This window comes from Solea solea, chromosome 5 (genome assembly GCF_958295425.1).
Source record: "Solea solea chromosome 5, fSolSol10.1, whole genome shotgun sequence".
Lineage (NCBI taxonomy): Eukaryota > Metazoa > Chordata > Actinopteri > Pleuronectiformes > Soleidae > Solea > Solea solea.
Genome location: NC_081138.1, coordinates 12,746,601 through 12,766,886, shown reverse-complemented (window position 1 = coordinate 12,766,886; position 20,286 = coordinate 12,746,601). Strand labels below are relative to the sequence as shown.

General features: G+C 39.3%; 1 protein-coding gene across 2 annotated transcripts in view; it reads left to right on the top strand.

The window, feature by feature from the left end:
* Nucleotides 1-11,241: 11,241 nt before the first annotated feature.
* Nucleotides 11,242-20,286, top strand: part of LOC131459291 (zinc finger protein 609-like) — a 71,751-nt gene continuing 62,706 nt past the window's right edge. The window contains exon 1 of one of the 2 annotated variants that reach the window (XM_058628914.1): nucleotides 11,242-11,767. The gene's annotated coding sequence lies outside the window, so the exon portion shown is untranslated. The remainder of the gene's footprint in view (nucleotides 11,768-20,286) is intronic. The other variant, XM_058628912.1, reaches the window with a different exon arrangement.

The window sequence follows — 20,286 nt, the reverse complement described above, 5'->3', positions numbered from 1 at the left end:
ACCTCGGCAATAATTCATGTAGACTTCTTAAAGGTTTCAACTGCTCATATTCAAATAACACAGAGGGATGCTGACGTTTTTATTTTGAAGTCTTTCCCCCGGGTCAAGTTGTGTTGAGACAGGCTCTCACTGACAATGTGCTGTAATTTTGTCTTTCAACATCGTCACCGTGTTTATTTCCTTCCAAATGTGTTGAGTGGCTCTTTGACTAAAGCTGTTTCTGGCCTGAGGACGTATTTCAACATGGTTTGAAAGGCATTGCGTGAGTCATCAGCACACACACACACACACACACAGTTGTTATGTTTCTGCCTGTGCCCAGCATTGTAATTCGCTGTTGATTAGCTTAGGTTTACTCTTGTTTAGTTGCAGATTAGCTACAACTCTGTGCTCAGCTCCATTCTTTGTGAGGACGCATAATTGCACCAGCACTCCCAGTAATCTCCCACCCAGTGAATGTGAGAGGTCTCTTTTGTCAAGATGGAGTTTTTGTTGTTTTGTTGTTTTTTTTTTTTTTATAAGGGAGGCTGCTTAAGAATTTACTAACTTCAGCCTCCAGTGAATCAACGATGACAGCTCCTTGCCCTGTGGGTGGCCTTTTCTTCTTTCTTCCAGATCCGAGGCATTCCTCCAGATGAGAGCAGACATCCAAGTTCACATAAACAAGGGCTCCGTTCTGTTAGGCTCGACAATCAAGCACATGCACTTCTTACTAAGCCTCTTTAAATAAACACCATGAGATCATGTGCTGTTGGTTTTTCATGCACAAAAGATGATGTGATGCACTTGTGTGGAGGAAATGCTCCAGGTGATCCATTGAAATGATGAAACGGCCATGCTGTCGGAGTTACGGTGAGCTGAAACAGATTAAACGCCAACAGCAAATGGTTCCTGTCCCTTAAAGGGGTGGTTCAACATTTTTGGGAAACATGTTTATTCTATACTGTAGTATGTAACTGCAGCCTCGCAGGCAGTAGGTTTATGCCCGCAGTGTTAAACCCCTTCGTTTTAGGCCCACAGTTTTACGCCCGCAGAATTAAGCCCCTCCATTGTTACACACTGTGAAGATAACATAAAATATAATATAAGGCAGTTTAGGCTGTAGACCTACAATTTCATTTTCATCATGCTATAATTTTTGGAAATGTATACACTGGATAGAATTACCCTAATTAGCCTGACAGTTATCGGGCAATGTTTTCACTGAACAGCGTTATATTATTGACGCCTAACAGTTGGTTTTGCAGGGCTGCAAGCTAATGTTAATATTTAGGCTAATGTTAGCTCAAGTTTCTATTGACAAGAGTGCTCTTAATACCAGTTTTGTCATTGTTATCTTATTAAAAATGTCCACCGTTCGTTGACGCAAGTGAAGTAATTAAAAAAAAAGAAGATGTAATTCACTGAGGGGCCTCCTGACTGTAACCCTGCAGCTACACCCTTCTCTGTTTATTGGCTTTCTAGCAGAGAGTTGGATAAAAAAAAGAGTGTTAAATGTTTATCCGGGAGCTGTAATACCATAAAAAAGATAACAGCTACCCAGGTTCTGTGCAAAGGTAACAAAAACAAAACCTACAACATCTCAGCCTGCATCCATGTCTCCAAATTAGAACAAAAATAAAGTGAGCTTTTTAGTTCTGTATCAACAGTAATTTGCCATCATATTAACATGCGCTGAAAATGTACCACATTATATCACATGACCATCGGCATGTTGGAGCCAGTGAAAACAGGAAGCAGATTCTCTCCTTTACATTTGTTTCCGTGGTTTCAGAGAGACAACACAGAGGAAGAGTCAGAGCAGGTGTTTCTTTTATGAGCCCAACAAAGACATGAATCTGAAAGTAAGTGTTAGTGGAGCTTTTCTTTCACCGCTGACAGATCAGGAAGGAAGCGCCTCCTTCTTAAAGGTCTCTTTTTGCCCATCCAGACTAAAAAGCAGGAGTGTTTTCAGATGCTTTAAAATACTGGGGCCATGTGGATGGCACATGCATCCAGAGCAGAATTGATGTGTTTTTAAATGAAGTAGCCTCATTAATGACAGGCTGCCGGTTGAGACTCTGTTCAGTCTAACTGCGTCAGTTATGGGCCCTGTTTTACTGCTGAGACCAAACCTCGGAAAATCACTTGTCAACAAGGTGTTATTAAATCACAGGCTTGTAGAAATTGATCCACATTAAATGTATTGAATATGTTGTCTTGCTCTTCGCTTGTTATTGCTGGGGCAATTAGTTGAAAATTGGTCTTTTAACTATTGTTATAAAGTTGCATGAAGAAATTCTTTTTAGGGGGGTCTCGCTTTGTACACGGGTCAAGCTTGTTCTCCAAACAGAAAAGAATCATGTTTTAACATTTGGAGGATTATGTAGCTCATTTGCATGAGCACCACCTGTTTCAGGAGTGACAAACCCAAACTAAAACTGCAGTCAACTTCCAACTTTCCTGTTACTCAAGGTTTTAAATCAAATTAGACATTAAAAGGCGTAATGTATTTATTCATCGTTTGGGCTGAGAAAGATGCCCAGCTGAATTTCCTGATTAAAATGAAATGCAATTGACTCCAGTCCAATAGCTCTGACTGCTCACCATTAAGCCAAGTTTCCAGTTGTAGAAGCAGCAGGACCTTTGTGTGCTTGCTGAGAGACTGATTGGACTGAGGGCATAGCCCCCCTCAAAATCCCCAAAGGCCTGGAAGATGAATTAGGCTATGGAGCACTTTAGAGGAGGTGGCAGCAGGCAGGGGAACAATACAACCTGGGAACAGCTTGTGGCTCATCCGTCTCATAATCTGTCACAGAACACCGCCTTGTCCATCCAGGGTGGATGTACAAAGGAAATATTTAGAAAACCATATTGGCTCATTGAAAACAGTTTAATGCCATGAAACCACCCTGCAAAAAAAACATATGCCACATTTCCACCGTGGTTCAGTGCAGTTTAGCTCACCATGGTCAATGGTAAACCCTGATCTGGCTTTCATTAGTAGGCAGGATGGCAAGTGCTGCGACAACTATGTAAATAGTATATCGCAGTGTAGCCGCCCTCTACAATTTAAAACACACACGCAGCCTTGAATTCTCTCTCTGCCACAATGCACAGTACATTTAACGTGTTAGCTCCACCCTTTAGGTGCCGGATCACTGTTTAAGGGACTCAAAAAGTCAAAAAGTGTGACACTACAGATACCAAAGTGAACCAAACCAGGAACGTATCTCTGCTCTTTGCTGTTAATAGGTTCACCTGGTGCAGGGGTACGGTTCTACTGAATGTGTAAATGGAGCAGGATTCCTCCAGGATTCCATGCACTTGCCTCTGACATCAAAGCCACTGTGTGTTAGCTTTGGTTAGTTCAGAGGTCTGAGGTATAGGCTCCATCTGAGGGATCCCTCAAGACAAGTGAGCAAAAGAGAGAGATTTGAGACTTGGGTGACTGATCATAAAAAGCTCCAACCTGGGTTTTTTTTTTTTTTTTTTTGCCTATTTTTGGTATAATGGAGTGAATATAGAGCCTGTTCAAGTGTCTTTTATGTGGAAAACACATTGGAGCCATAACCACAAGTCTGAACCAGTGCTGTGTCGACAGCTGTTGGAACACTGTGAGAATTCAGAAGAATCACGAGACTTAGTTTTGAAAGTGAGTCTGTACAATCCAGATATACACCTGAAGTGAATCTACTAAGGTAAACTAGTCTCACAATACAAGAGTCTCACTGGAGATATAGTATTAGTGGATATATCCCCATATATGTATATATACTGTATATACCATGTAACACTAAACACTAAACTACATGTACGTAGCATTTTTTCCGATACATGTACTGTAGATGTAATCAGCTTACTCATTATTCTAACTTTGTTTAAAAGCCAATGTTCGCATCGCAAAGTACAGCTGTGAGCCCCCCTGTTGTCATGTTGGAAGCATTAATCATATTTAGAGAGATTTTGCCAAAGCCCCTTGTCTTTACCATGACCCTACAATTTGGGCAGCATATTACAGCTGTCAAATACATGAAACCACCAACAAGTCTCTTTTTCTGCCATATTATGCCTCAGTGACGACACAGTATTCACAAAAAAAACAACTTTAAATGACTTTTCCTTTCCTCTAAAATCCCATGTTGTTAACATGGCCTCATTTTCTTCTTGGTTCTTGTGTGTTCATATCTTTTGGTACCTGTATTAGTGTTTTATAGTGTGTGCTTGATTTGTGCAACAAAATCCATTGTAAATTCCGGGCTGCATTATAAAGTGTTACCAGCTACTCCATGAACAACCAATCAATTGAAGTGTGCTGTTCAAATATCAGTAATTCTCACAATACGTGAGACCAAACAGACCCAACAAAAGAAGTCTGCCTTTGACAGGAAAGTGACCGAGTCCTCAACAGGAGAGCCGATGCATAAATTCAGTTAAAAATGGATTTTCCATCACGAATGACTTTCACTTGCTACTATTTCTAAAGCTCCATCGATAAGTGATCACTTTAGCCCATGATCTTTTGACCTTGCTGAATGGGATGATCCGTGGAACAAGGCAAATGTAGTGGATCAGTTTTCCCAATGTGAATGCCATGGAAAGTTCAGAATATTTAAAAACTCAATACTGAAAACTCCAGAGGTTGTACAGTGGCAGGAAAACACATGTCGAGAATCACCTGGTTTTCTGATTTTAATTTGTTTTAAAGGGGCTGTTGGAAAGAGTAAGTGAACCATCGGATGAAATAACTATTCAAACCTCAGACATGAGCTTCCCGGAGCTGCAGATCTGCAGCTGCATAATGTTCCCGAGGAAATTTGGACCATTATTTCTACAAAAGTACTTGAGTTCCGCCTTATATTCTCATGCTGCTAGGTGTGAACTGCTCCCAGGAGGTTCTTCAGCACTCTCACTCTCTATGCTAAGCTCTATGCTGAAGCTGGTTCACTTTAACTTAATGGTGGATTCTCTGTGTTTAAAGTCACTCTGTAGTAAACTTACTTTGATGTTTAAGGTTATTGGACGACTGTCCTGGTTCCAGTATACAAGCACAAACAGGGAATTGATTTATTGTTGGCCTTCTCTAGGTAAAGATACGCCTCCTTTCACCTTGTTAGTATTAGGTGGTTTCTGCTGGTTTTAGCTGGCGGCTAATTGTTAGCAGCATTTCAAGTCTTCCCACGATGGGAATATTCAAATATTTTAAGCAAAGAGAGCATACAATGGGTGTCCTCGTCAGTTCAACTAATGTAATGGCCTGCATTTTTTTTACCATGTATTTGTTTTAGCCTGTATTTGTGGCTGTTGTGTCATTCTGTTGAGTATTAGCTTCTTTTCTTTTTTGCGGGTATTAGCTCGGTGTTGGTAATGTGTCTAGACCAGCTTGAGTCCAACTTCTCCACTCCCAGTAGCATTATCTGGATGTGATCGTCCAACTTTGGGAACTTTGGACTAATCTGTTTACATGAATTTTAAAATTCCGGTTTGGTAAGACTATTTTGAGAGTCCATTGTTGACTCAGTAGCATTGTCAACAGACATTATATAATGTATAATTAACCAACTGCTAGTAGACAATAAATTGTGCTCTACAGATTCTAACCCTGTACAAAAGCGATTGATTTGATTATAATTAAAAAAATGTTCAGTGTTATTAACCGTCTTTTAACTACTTCTCTGTAGATTGTCAGCATCTTCTTCGTTGACAATCTACTTAGTGATTAGTGTGTCGCATGAAAGTAAACAGGGTCATGTCGACATATGATCACAAGTATGATCAATTCTTAGTTGATTATCTGTTGACTATTATTTGGGAAACGACCCTTGCAATCTGTAAATGTGTGTCAGGACCTTCAAATTAAAGTGAAAAATAAATATAATTCCCTTGCTGTTATTGACTCTGTTTTTGTCCACCACTGTCTGTGAGAAGCAGATTTTCATGGAATTTATGATTCAGGATTTAACAAAAAAAAACACAACAACAACAACAGCTCTTTACCTGTACTGACACTGTGGGAAACTGAGCTGCCTTGCAGAGGTTTGCACTGTCTGAGTTTTCTCTAGCTGCTGGAAGTGGGTCAGGGATAGTTTTTTTGAATAAAGTCAACTCTTTCTGTTTCTGTGAGCTGAATTCATCATCTACAGATGGACTCAACACATTCAAGTCACGTGAGGTGAGCGAGTGACTGTTACATGCTGGATGAACATCTTGATGCCGGTTTTTCTCTGAGAAAGTCGCTGGGTTCTTACACAAAGACGTAAAAGATTGAATCCTGGTTTGTCTCACTGTGGACTGATGAATAACTCAATCCTTCTTGATTTTTGAGAGGCATGGTTCACATCAGCAGGTGCAACTCGTGGACAGCAAGCATAAAACGTGTCAGATTGTTTTTCAGAAGTCAAATCACACCTGCACATTTATACATAAATGTAGATTGTTTCAAAGGTTTAATTGACCTTTTTGCTGATATTTTTTCCACTTATTTTCTGCCCACATCAAGCCGTCTTTGTAGTTTCCCAGAGCTTGTTAACACACATGATGCCTCACTGCAGAGAGCTCAGATGATTGCTGTCTTCACAGCCTCTCATGTCAGAAGAGGTGAATATCTAAACATACAAATGTTCAAGCTTTAGTCTCTTGAATATGTAAAATAGTCCCTTCCAGGCGTCTGTTTTCATAGAGGCTGCCACTGTAACTGATACATAATATGATTACCCTGGATTAACTATTTGCATTTCACTATGTGACAATAGACAATAAATGCAAACTTGTTTTTGCCACAGGCTCAAAATGTGCACCTACAAATGGTTAGATGTTTCACAAAGTGGCTTCAATGTGGAGACGACCACCATTGTGAACAAACAATTTCTTCGAGATCCATAAATATAGATACGGGTTCTTTGGCAAATGCTTCATGACTATTTCATTTGTTTCTGTTTGATTATTTAGGTCATTTGGAAAGTGGTAAAAATGTGTTCATACTTGATCATTTTTGCACAGTTCAAGGTATCTTTGTTATCCCCAAGAGGTAATTTGGTTTCCAGCCAGCATTCATGCATGAACAACATCAAGCAACGCAACACAACAATACTGATAAATAAACATAATAAATACAGATATAGTCATTTAAAAGGCTGATATTAGCAGGAACGAAGGACTTTTTGAACCTGTTTTTTCTGCATCAGGGCAGATTTGATCTGCAGCATAAAGTCGTCCCTCAGTTGATGGCATCTTATAAACACAAATAACCACATGTTTACAATTTGTGAATCCATAGTAACTTCTGCTTCCGATTTAAGTCACTTATGTGACCAAGAGAATTAGGAACCTTAAATAAAATCTGTCCAGTATTACGTTATTGACATGTTTCTCCGCTGCTGATGCATTTTTGGCTCACGGTTGATCTAATGTTCACCAGAACAGATTCCTCCTCAGCTTAATGCATCGTGTTGTCTCGTGACTCCAGTCCATTAAGCACTAATGGTACATGACCTTCGCTGGTGTTTGCTTGACTATAACGAGACAATCGAAGCCCGGGGTAAAGAAGACAAATATGCAACTCCTTCTCCCTGCTCATGTGAATCTCCTCTAGCAAGACTATGTTTAAGATTGTTGCCTTGTTTACTCACAATCACTACTGTCTCTCTTCTTGACCACTTAGATGCTTAAATCTTTTATTATTCACTGTTGGAACTTAAGAAAACAAACATGATATTTCTTTGTAGAACTTCATAGCAGAATCTTGGATCATTGCATGAGAGGACAAGGCAGGGGATCATTCACTGTAATCACCACAATCATGCAGATCCCACATCATAGTTAAATATTTCAACATGACGAACTGATCGGCAGAGCGACACTTAGCTCTAAAACAGAAAAAAGAACATATGTTCATTGTTTGTTATTTTGTTTTCCGCTGCCTTTGATGGATGTTCAGTGTTGCTGTCAGTGGACACGGCTCTTTAATTTGAACATGTCAAAGAACAAGTCTCCTGTAGATTGGCTCCAAGGCTTTACGGTTTCTCTTATAGAGTAATGGAAAGACCATCACACGACTCAAGCCAGTCCCTCTTTGATTCCACATGGCTGGCTGATTAGCCCTTCTTTCCTGATGGAAAACACATGGCGTCCACGCAGCTTGTTCCTTTCAGGTTTTAGTTGGTGTGACGTTCAGGAGTACTTGGTTTGGAGTCTAGGTGTTGAAGAGCAGTCATCATCAGAAAGCTGTCCCCTCCAGTCCCCACCAGCCACTGACTGTTATTTAGCTTTCCAATGGAAGCTGGCTGCTCCCTTGGGAAAGCATGAGTGTGCCTGCCAGCAGGAATGCATCAGAGGCAATAGAGAAAAATGGAGGATGGTGAGTGGCTGCTGCTGCTGCTGCTGCTGCTTCTCCCTCTGTGTGAAAATGAGTCCATTAATTCAGGCCCCCCTCTCCCGCTCCTCTCCCCCGGCCCTCTCTGTGCCTGTTGTCTCTGTTTGTTAGCGAGATGATTCCTTCTGTCATGTCAAAGGCAACATTATCATATTCTTGTTGCCTGGGAAACCAGCGCTGAGAGAGACAGCGACTTAAAGCCTTCATGGTGTTTGAAGCTGGAAAACATGAAAGGTTATCCACAGTTCTGTGGGAGTTGGAATAGTGACATATCTGAAAAGGTCTTACAGTTGGGTGATTTTTTTTTCCTTTATTACAGGCTCACTGAGAATTTCCCCTTTGGTTGTTTGTTAATAGATCCAGTTTGGTGTGTGTGTGCGTGTGTGTGTGTGTGTGTAAATCAGACTATTTTAAAGTGTTGACATTCTACAAAATGCTAATTTGACATGGCTGGAAGAAAATGAACCAGCAATCATAATATCCATAACTACCAGACTATAACTAGCAGATTATACTACACAGAGTTTATAATGTCACCACTTTCTCAAACCCGGCATCTATACAGGATTTCTTAGCCAACACCTTCATTTATGTTCAATAAATCTAAATCTACTGGGACATTTCTGAACAGTAAGGAAGCATTATACTGCACACTTGGGTTGCCAGGTTGTAACACATCCCTCTGCCTGGTGTTTATGACACCTACTTTATCTCCTTAGATAAAGCACCTTTGTTCATTATGAGGACTGCTCCAATGTGCTGTTCAACATTTCATTCTGGAAAACCCCTGTGGAAAAACAAGACCAAGATTAATTATTTTTTTTTAAAATGTATATATGTATAAACATTTATTATTAACATATTTGTGTTCAGACCTGTATTCCCGATGGTTTAAGACAAGGTAGGAAACCCGCTAGCCTCCTAAGAAATAAATTACTAACATTAATACCAACATTAGAAATGAGCACAAGCATGTTCCTTTTTCATAGAGCAACCCTAAAATAGTTTTTAATAAGGCACTTTGACTGATCTATAAAGCCGGCACAACAGAGGGTGTAGTATAGAGTTTTTAATTAAGCAGGTGAAGACTATGTAAACAGTTCAAATGGGTTTTGAAACAAATAGATTTATGGATTAGATTTTATTCATTTATTTTCCCACACCAGCCAGGGGAATTCACATGTTACAGCAGCAAAGGACAGAGGTAGTCAAGTAACAAATACAAAAGAGGAATAGAATAAGCAACAAAATGAGATAAAAATAAGAAAATCAAAACATATCATATACAAAGTGCATTGCTTTAGGATCATTGTACAATTGTGTTGCACAGATTAGAGATTATTTATTATTTGATTGGTTATTTGGGAGTAATATCCCTTGAAACTACAATAAAATGATATCAAAGTACATTATTATTCTAGATTAATATGAAAGCATCATCAAACTAGGCTATACTCAGTAGATCTTTATATAAAAAGGGTATTTTAAAGGCACTTTACAAAGAAATAGCCTGAAGTAAAAAAAAAAGAAAAAAGAAAAAGAAGCCACCCGTAGTTAAATAAATGCAGGTAATATATATAATAATCATACTGTATGGGGCCTTGGAAAGAATTACATAAACACTGTGATGTGATTAAGTGAATGTATTTCAGAAAACACTGGAGCCCTTGGCAGAGTGTCTGATGGTGAGAGATCTAAATCACAGTGACAGAAATGGATCATAACTATTTTTAAGAAGAGCACTTCATGTATTAAACCTGCTGAGGTAACTAAAACACAAGGTGTCTCTTTACAGTAGAGCTGTTTTCTGTCATCTTGTATTTCTGGGTTCTCTGATCGCCTTCTGTTAGCTTTGTAACAGTTAGCAACAATGTCAAATCGTTCGATTTGTTACCACTGATGTGTTGCATTTTATAAATCAGTATTTTTACTAAATATAGAGAAAAAGAAAGAAGGTGATCAGGGCTTGAAGGCGACGTGAACTCATGACCTCAGTGTTTATAAAGTCGACCACAAGTTACCACTCTGACATTCAACACATCACTGCCCTGGTGGAGGAAACAGAGTTAAGGGACAGTTAAGGTTTTTTTGCGTTGTTGTATGAGGTTTTTGACACATTATCAGCACTGACTTCACCCAGCAAGGCATTGTGTCCATGAACAAGTCTGGGATACAGACACTTGCTTTCGCTTATATCATGGCTGCCTGGTTTTCTTAACAAAAGGCTCGCCTAATAAGGTCTATGTCTGCTTTAATCTGTTTTAAGAATATGTTCATTGCTTTTTGCACATTATTAAACTTCTCACTATTTTATGTCACGGCGCAGGAGTTGTTGATCAACTGCTTCCTCCATAAGTTCAAATGTGTTGTGTCCCCATGAGCTAAAATGTCATTTCTCAATGGACTTTGGTGCAGTGAGTGATTTACAAACTTTAGATTCCAGTGAGAATTTATTTGGTGTACCCTTATTTAAGTGGCTAAAATCTGTTTTCAGCCATGTCATCAGTGAGAGCGAGTGTCTGGGTCTCAGGCTGGTTCTCGACCAAGTGCTCTGCGAAGTTGTTGTTGCTAAATTTACACACTGTACCTTTAAAGATCCAGTATGTGTGTATTAGTGACATGGCAACAGCAAGAATGCCGATTTATTTTAATTTAATTTTTTTTACACATGGGAACTACGGTGACCTCAGTAGATTGTCTTCATCTGAGCTTCTGCTAACATGGAGCTGCAAGATGGCAGCGTCTGTTAAACCAAGGCCATGTCTAGAGTTCACATAAAAGGATTATTGTGAAAATAACTTTTCACTTATTTTATCGGTTGTATCTTCACTTTCTACCAACCCTCCTAAGTTTTACACACTGGACCTTTAAATGATAGTCCATGCTGCGAGGTGGATCCAGTTCCGTGTCTTTAACTCCGGCTCTGTGCGGTGTGCCAGTTCAATCCGAATGGAACCGCCTCTCCTGGATTTCCCTCCCGCACTCGCTGCTGCTGGTTGGCTACATTGTATCAGTTCCCACACGAAGAATCTCCGCGGCGCCCATCCAGAAACAGTGAACACGGAGGAATTAACCTGGATGGGAAGCTGTTCGCTGTGGGATTAATATCCACAGGGTCGCCGGACAGGACCGCACTTGGCGGGCACCGATAAAAATGTCCCCCGGACTCGCTTGTTTGCGGCGTGCACAGTATCTCGAAGTGTGATGGCAGAAGTCCAGTGAATCGCTGGCCTCTCCTCCTCCTCTCTTGTGTTGGATGTCTAGGGAGTGCGCTGCCACTGGATTGTGGTGCTTCGGATTTTCTTCTTTCCTTTCATGGTTTTATTGTCATTCAGGCTCGTCACAGTGACTTGTTTTATGGAGTGCACAGCACCATGGACACGCCGGGGTTTGGAATAGGAGAGGGTAGCTAAGTCGGTAAGTTGTTCCATTTCTATTTCCTCTCTTATTGTTGATAATGTATCGACTCGCTCGCCATTTAACGTCAGCCTTGCGTGCAAGGGAAGCTGGCTAGCTTCACAGCACACAGCCAACACAGCATGCAGCAGCAGAGCTGTGAGCCAAGTCTGACTGCACTCTGCGCTCATTGTTTCACTCTGCCAGCTAGCACACAAGTCTCATTAGCTCAGCACACCCAGCTCACTTAGCCCTGTTAGCTCCTAGAACTTCAACTAACACGCAAAACAGTGGCATAACCGGCTGCTACTATTCTGACAAACGGCCAAGTATTAATTATACAGCGTTCGGATACACAGGTAGGAGCGTTCAGCCAACACCTCAGACAGCGCGTCTGCACGTATTATTCCACTATTAACTTTTACAAACAAACTTGTTTTGAGGAAGCGTTTGCTGGAGTTCAAGTCGTAGATTCCTCCAGTGCAGTTCTCGGTGTTTCCCAAGCCGGGGCACTGGGGGCACCCAGGGGGTCCGAAGAGCAATAGAAAATGTCATGTTTTCCACTAATACATCATGAGAAAGTAAATACCTTTTACTCTTCACTCCTACTACCCTGGTGTCAATATGAGGATTTATATGTACATTTGTGAAGTGTGTATAAATTGTGCAAATGGTTGGAAATGCAGAAAATTGGGGGGGAAATGCTTGTGGGAAGTTGATGGAAATTTTTACATATTGTTAAAATGAAGATGTGAATAAGTTTGTTGGAAACATTAGGGGGAATAATGGAAGTAGTTTTATAAATTGTAACAGAATTGTCACTTCATTGCACTGGAAACATGGTGGAAACTGGCAGACAAGAGGAGAAGAAGCAAATATTACTGCAGTAATGGATGGAAGCAGCAACAAAATTCAACCATGTATCAGCATTTACTGGAACACCTTGTGTCTGGCAAATTGGACACGCTACATTGACCTTAGGTGTGAGAGTGGATGGTTGTTTGTGGCCCTGTGATGGACTGGGGACCTGTCCTGGGTGTACCCATGTCAGCTGGGATTGGCACCAGTGCCTGTGACCCTCATGTGGAGGATAAAGTGGTAGAAGATGAATGAATGAATGAAGTTGTGCCTGCTTCCTTCTGAGGTGACCCAGATTTAAATTTGTTAGCTGACCTACTGCTGTTCAACCAACTCCCAATACTCAGCTACTGTACTAAATGTTAAAACATTTCTTTAAATGTTGTTGTACGTTTTAATGGGAACCAGGTTATTGTAGTCGGTGTAATTAGAATGTGATTTCAGGGTGTTCCACTTCTGTAAAATGCATGCTGTGTAAGATCTTTATTGGACTGTAAGGAACAGGAACCTATGAAATGGTGGGTTGTGGTCTAATAAACTGTTCCGTTAGAGATTTCTGACTTGAAAAAACAGTTGGGACCCATCTCTCCCGTCATTAGTCACTTTCTTTTCATTGGCTCGTCTTGTTGGGGCTGTCCAATCTCGGCAAAGTGAGTCATTCAATTAAAGCCCCCATTTTTTTTTAACAAGACTGCTATGGGTTAACCCTGTGTTTTATCCTGTGACCTGTGCGTATAATAGTACCACATTAAAGACTGGTCATGAAGTCTGCACCTCAGCTGTTGGCTCTATATACTGTATTTGCCAGTTAAGTCAAGATATGAGGTTAGAATTTGCGTTTCATAAAATAGATTCAGTCTGCAGAACTTACAAATGTTTAGTCACCCTTTTTAATTCTTAATCTTAAATTGAATTTGCTGCATTTCAATTGGTTCATTAACCAAAGTGTGGTAGACACTAGGAGATTTGATCAGCCACTGTGGAAGCTAGCTTGGAACATAAAGTAAGCAATTTCTCACCAATTTCTTTGTTCCTAAAAGCTAATTAACAATTTCCTCATCCTTTAGGGCCTCTGTATCATGTGTGATGCAAACACTATCTTCCACCTATGTTCACTAGCAGACATAATTAGACATAAAAAGACGAATCATTGCAGTTCCAATATTTTTGTGTACAATGATGTGATTATTTTAAAGACTGGCTCAATTTGTTCAAGAATAGAAGTTAAAGCTGCTTAAAGACCTAAGCCACGCAGTTAAAATCCTTTGTTTTGCTAATTTTGTTTAAATACTTTAAAAAATGTGTTTGCTAAGTTTGATTAAATACTCCACCTCCCATCTCTGGTGTTTGTTCAGATAAACACAGTCATTCTCAATATTGAAAGAAAACTTAGGATATTTGGCAGTGAAACATTTCACTTTTTCCTAAAAAGCCTTAAGCATTTGAGGTTAATGCTGCATACAAAAACATATAGGTGTACAACGTTTGCCATATGGTAAATATGCTTGTTTTAAACCATGTATTTATCTGCATTTATTTGCTAACGTTAACGTAGCCAGTTGGATGTTGTTTGGAAAGTATTCAGTTTGCTGCAGGCTTGTGGGCGTTTCACCCTCAAACGCAGTAGTCGACGTGAGCAGTTGTGTTGCTCAAGGTTAAGGCTTGTATGCAGTCACTGTAGCGTGACTGGGTAGTTGGTTGAGATATCAAGTGACATACAGGTAATAATGTAAACAGTGGACAGCAGAAAACAAAACTATCTCACAGACAGACAAAGAGATGCATAATTTATAGCTGGGTCTCTCGCCAATAAATCCTTGTGCAGATCAATTCTAGTATTTTTATCATCTAATTCTTTTTGTTTGCCAGAAGAAAAATGCTTGGGTTTGGGGGGGAAATGAAGACGATCTATTGTTATTAAAGCTACTGTAAAGTGTAAGCAATAAACATAAATGATTTAAGCATTTCACTTAGGCTGTAAGGGTGTTAGTAGCTATTGATTTTTACTGACGTTTTGTATAGATTTTAGCCTTTGAAAGAGTTTTTTATATTGAGACATGACTTATTCTGCATACTTTTTATTCTCAAATATTCAAAACATAACGATATAGCATTGTTAAGCCCAGATGATTTCACATCTCATGGAAGTGAATGAATGTATCTAGCAATTTGGATGTTGGAGCACTAATGGTGCCGTTAATTGTTGGAAAACGTCTTTCGAGCAAACGTTTCTTCCTTATGTTACAAAGGAAGAAAGTCATCGATTTTTATTGTGAGTCAGAAAGGTGCTTCCTTTCCAGCTGACATCCTTTTCAGAAGCTGTTCACTGTGTGATCATGTTTTTTTTAGTGTCAGATTTTATGTAGTAATCAGTGTAGGGAGCGTAGCTGTAGCACAACAGGCACATTATATAGTCTGAAAGAGCCATCAGGTGTCAAGTGGAAGTGAAATTTAAGACCCTGAGCCCCACACAATAACATGACATTTTAGAGTTGTCAGAGATGTGTGAATTTGCCCGATGCTGGATGAGGGCTGCGGCTGAACATGAGAGCAGTGCCACTTGAGGAAAACCCCCTTCTTCATATTTACCAGATGTGATTTTTGAGATAGCTGCAGTTCTTGGATGTGATGTTTTTAAGTAGGAGAGCATGAAAACGACTCACAATAAACGGGAGTTTTGTTATGTGATGGCGCAGTTGTTTATTCTTAGCGTTGTCTGTACAATAGTAGAAGTACATTTAGTGAAATTTGAGGTCCTGCATAAACCTGGGCCTGTTTTGCATTATGTTTTGTGTTAAAAAGGCCATTGAAAACATCAGGGTGAACATCTAGGAAACCCTGTGGAGGAAGAGAATTTAACCTCTAAACAAACAATGTTTGTTCAGAGGCCCAGGGCAACAGATTAGTCTAGGACAAGGGGATTATTTTGGCTTTGTAAGGCTCCTGTCAACTCATGGCTCCACGCCAGCTGATGGTAAAGTAAGAAAGGATTTGGCTAATATCCATTTAAAGTACCTTTTTACAATAATTTTAATGGATGTATTTCCATATGCAATGCATTCTTTGTTTATAGACAAATAAATGAAAACCAACCTGCTAAATGAAAAACATGAAGTTCTTGATTCTTTGACCAACTGAAATGAGACTGAGGATCTTTGTAAGTTAAAACCCTCGCAGTGTTTTCCTAAGGTTGACATTTATACGAAATGGTCCACCTGCAGTGGTGGGGGTGAGGGTTGTTCAAGCCCTTGTGGAAGCTCCAGCAATGCACGCAAGCCTGCAGGAAAACAAGATTACCTACATGATGGAACTGATATGGCAGATTTGTTACCTGATAATCTGCATATTAAGATACATTTCACAAGAGAATATTACCATGTAAGAATAAAAAACATCTTGAAAAATGGGGTAGTTTGGGTATATCAATATGTCACTTTGAGTCTTTGTAATTTTTTATAGATCAGTGCAGAGTAGATCTACAATGATCAATATTCCTTAAAACATTTGTATTATTGATCACTTAATGACATCACATTTGTATGTACAAGAGTCAGATTACATTGCTGACATTAAGAAGGCTTACATAGATACATACATATTTAACTGCAGTATGTGTTTCGTATACTGCTGTTGGAAAGCGAGAAGTGTTATGTGGAGGAGATGTCGGTGTACGGTTTGGGAAGGAAACAAAATGCTGAGGTTCAGTCGCAGTTAACAGAAGTGTTAATGAGACATGGTGTACATGAATAATGTGTAAATGTTTCATAAACTGTTTCAGTGGGCTGCACCGTGTCTGTAAATATCATCAGTTAAAACTGTGACTGTTTGCTTTTCCAGCACGGTGAGGTGATGTTCTGACAGCTCGCAGTTTATTTCAAATGCATAGGAGTAAACAAAGGACTTGAAATGGATCAGCAATTCTATAATCAATATTGATCTGTTCCTCCAACCTGTGGACCGGCGTCAGAGACTTCCTGTTGGCCACCATATATGAATTGTTGTGCTATGCAACATATCTATATATACACCCCAATATCCCGAGGCTATTGTTCTGTTGAAAAAGTCGATTAGGTGGAACATTCATCATTTGAGTTGTAAAGTCGTATCTTGGTTCAAAGAATATGCACTTCTGCTTTAGTTTTTATAGCACTGATTGGATTTCTCTGTAGAGAATTGCCAGTTATAGCAGAATAGAGTGCTTTGAATGCTTGTTGCACTGTTGCTGCTTTGCCAAGGCCCGGTGATCCATCTTTTCCTGGGACGCAAGCCCAGGTTACACACATCTCTCCCCCGCACAAGCTATAAAGATATTGTCAGCTTTTGTGGTGTTGCACAGTCTTTGATTGCTGCAGAAATGCTGTCTCATTTGGCTTTGGTATGAAGTATTGTCTTCCGTGTTGTTGGAAACAAATGCCACAAAAATGATAATTCAGGGTCACATTGAAGAGATTTGTTGTTGTCGTCGTTGCTGCAGTAATGAAACTCTGTCAGACGGTATTAACATGTCTAACACTAGTGCTTTAAGTACTGTCTTGATTTACCCACTCATAAGTCACATTACACTGGATTTACTTGTTCCTTACACAAGTGATCTTTCTCTGCACGGTACACGCCGTGATTTTCCATCTACGAATGTAGAGCCGTCTATGAAATCTATGAATTTGATTCATTACAGCAGACAAAACCCATCACTTTATTGACAGAAAGCATTTAAATCTTGTATCTACTGGATTATACAAGCTTGATTTAATCTGTGGGAATTTCACGGTCTTTTATAAATACAAATTTATTAGAGCACCACTCAAAACCACAGCCACCCTAAATGATCAGCATTGGTATTTATCAAAATATATGTTTCTATAAGTTTAATACACCAGTATGTAGAAAGATAGATGTTTAATGCTAAAATATAATTATTATTGCTAACCATGAATATTTAAATGTTCTGTTTTAAGAAACAGTGAAGCACATTATTGTTTTTTGAGTAAGATGTCAAATTATTTTTATTTACTAACAAGATTTTCGTCTCTTATGAGAGGTGGTCAGAAAATTTGTTAAACACTACATTGTCAGAATAATTTTTAAAAAGCTATGTGAAGATGTGATGTGAAATCTCCACATCGATACTGTTGCATGGTGGCAGTGAGTGAGTGGGTGGTTCTGAGGAACTGTCCCCATTGCTCTAATAATACTGCAGAATCCACTGTTTTGTGGAGAATCAAAGGGAAACATTGTCCCGATCGGATGACACATGCCTCACTTGTGATATTGACGAGTGGATTGAGAGAAAATCCACAAATGACTACATCGCTGCAGTATAAAGGGGAAACGAGGGATCCAGTTGAACATCAGTGTCATATCCTTTTTGTTGTAAGAGCAGTTCTTAGTTTCTTGGCCAAAATAATCATTGATTCACCATCAGTTGCTATCGTCGTGTTTCATCTCTCTTTTTTTAAATGAATGGACATCAAAGCAGCTTCAGTTTATAGACACCAATTCGCAGTTACAACGTCCAATTCATTCTAATGTCAAATATCACGGGGCTAATTTGAAGAGATGTATTTCCAGCTGTTCTGGTTTGTTGATTTGTTTTGACAGCAATACAATCTCTCAATTTCTTTTATGTGCTTCACATTTTCATAGGGACTCCAAATCTAATCAACCCCTCAATTATTGGTTACAGCAATCGCCCATTAAATCTTCTATTCTTCAACGGAAATCAGTATCAGCATGTAGTCACAGGAAATCATGTCATGGCACTTAAGATTTGACATCATTGGTTGACTAGTTGCCCTCGGCAAACCATTTATATACCATTGTCCCTCATTTTCATTTTGTAGACAAAGCACTCTTTTCACTGACCTTGGTATAAAATCCTATAAGGGCACTGCTAGCCTTTTGTTTTATGGCAGAATATGTTAATGTTAATATATGCAAATGCACTGTTTGTGTGTAATGTTAAGTCGCATGACCCACATAAACAACAAATGCAGGAGATACGCGTGGATGCTGACAATGATGTGAAGAGAATGAAACAAAAGAAGCATGAGCTACAACCGTAATGATTTTTTGATCAATTGATAAGTAAATCAATAAGAGTTTATTTGAAAATCAATTGGCAGCTATTTTAAGAATCAAACCAATCACTTGACGTTTGAGCAAAAATTCCGAATATCTCGTGTTAACATCTTGACATCTCTGAATTACTAATGGTGATAATCATCTATTTTTTATTAGCAATGAAACACATTAGTTCCAGCCCCATTAGAAACCCCTCATTCTGATAAAATATTTCAGTACATATGGTCTAATTAATAGAAAACCTAAAAACAGCAACTAAAAGCAGTCAGAAAGCCCTTGAGAGTTTGCAGAATAGAGCACAGCTGTTAAATATTAATATAACACATCAGGCTGTGTTGGAAAACAGTCAACTACAGATTCTAAAATTGATAAAAACAAACAAAAAAACCAACCTTTTCTGACTTGTCTCATTTGTTAGTTCTCCTGATCAAATTAGATAGAAGTGACAAGCTACTGATCTGATCAGGCTGCGGGAAGTCATTATCTGCCCCTGTTCATTTTCACGTTAAAATGACTGGGTGATAGGAACATATTCAATTACTTGGGCAGAAATTTTATTTCGCACTCAGATAGACATGCACTGTGTCATTTCCCTAATAAATCCCAGAAAAAACAACATTAAAAGCACAACACATGAGTCCAACCCAGGAATAGAGATCCTTGAGAATAATCATGGATAATGTAATAAATCAAAAATGAGCAAAAGAGACAACACTTGAAGTAATCATACACTTTTCACTTTCTCATTACAAAAACACACCCTGTAATCACGATAGGCAGATCACACTGTGTAGCTGCAGGTCGTGTATATTGATTTCTTTTTCACTTTCATTCTGTGATGTTGTTTGCACTGTGGACATTTGTCTAAACAATCAGAGAGGGGATTTTGTGGCGGTAACATAAGTGATTTGGACTGTCCTGACTGGTTTTTTCAAAAATATGGGTGGGTATCATTTCACTCAACAGCTCAAGCTCATGTCTTTGTGCTGATGTTGTGGTATCTGCACTCTGTGCAATAGAGGCTATATAGAGCACATGGAGACAACAAAACACGCTTTCCATCTTGGTATGTGTGCGTTTTCCTTTATTTTTCCATTGCTGGTAGTGTTTGTTGATGGGAAACACGACATGGAGGTTGATGATAATGCTTAAAAATGTTGTTACAAAGCCTTCCTCCTACCACAATCAGCTCTGTTTGACAAAGAAAGTAAATGGAGGTGAACCCAATTACTTTGGGTGTATTATGAATTCACAACACGTCCTGATAATGTACAACACATCTATCTCGTGAGGTAGCGGTGCCACAACAATCTACGGGTTAAATCCTCCACTGAACCATCAATCAGTTCCCACGCTGTTGGAGCAGAGAGGCCTCTCCACTTCAGCTTTTGTGTTTATGAGTTGTAAAATAAAATATTGAGCTCCTACAAATGGTGAATATATCATAGTAAATTAAAAGAAAAGTTTCTATTGCAACGCTTTAATCTGCTAAATAAAATGGACAGACGTTAACAGTCTGTTTGCTTAGCATTCTCATTTGGCAAGCAAGATAAAAGCAGATTGGCAGTGCTGGGGAAAATTCAAGCAGACGGGTATGTAGA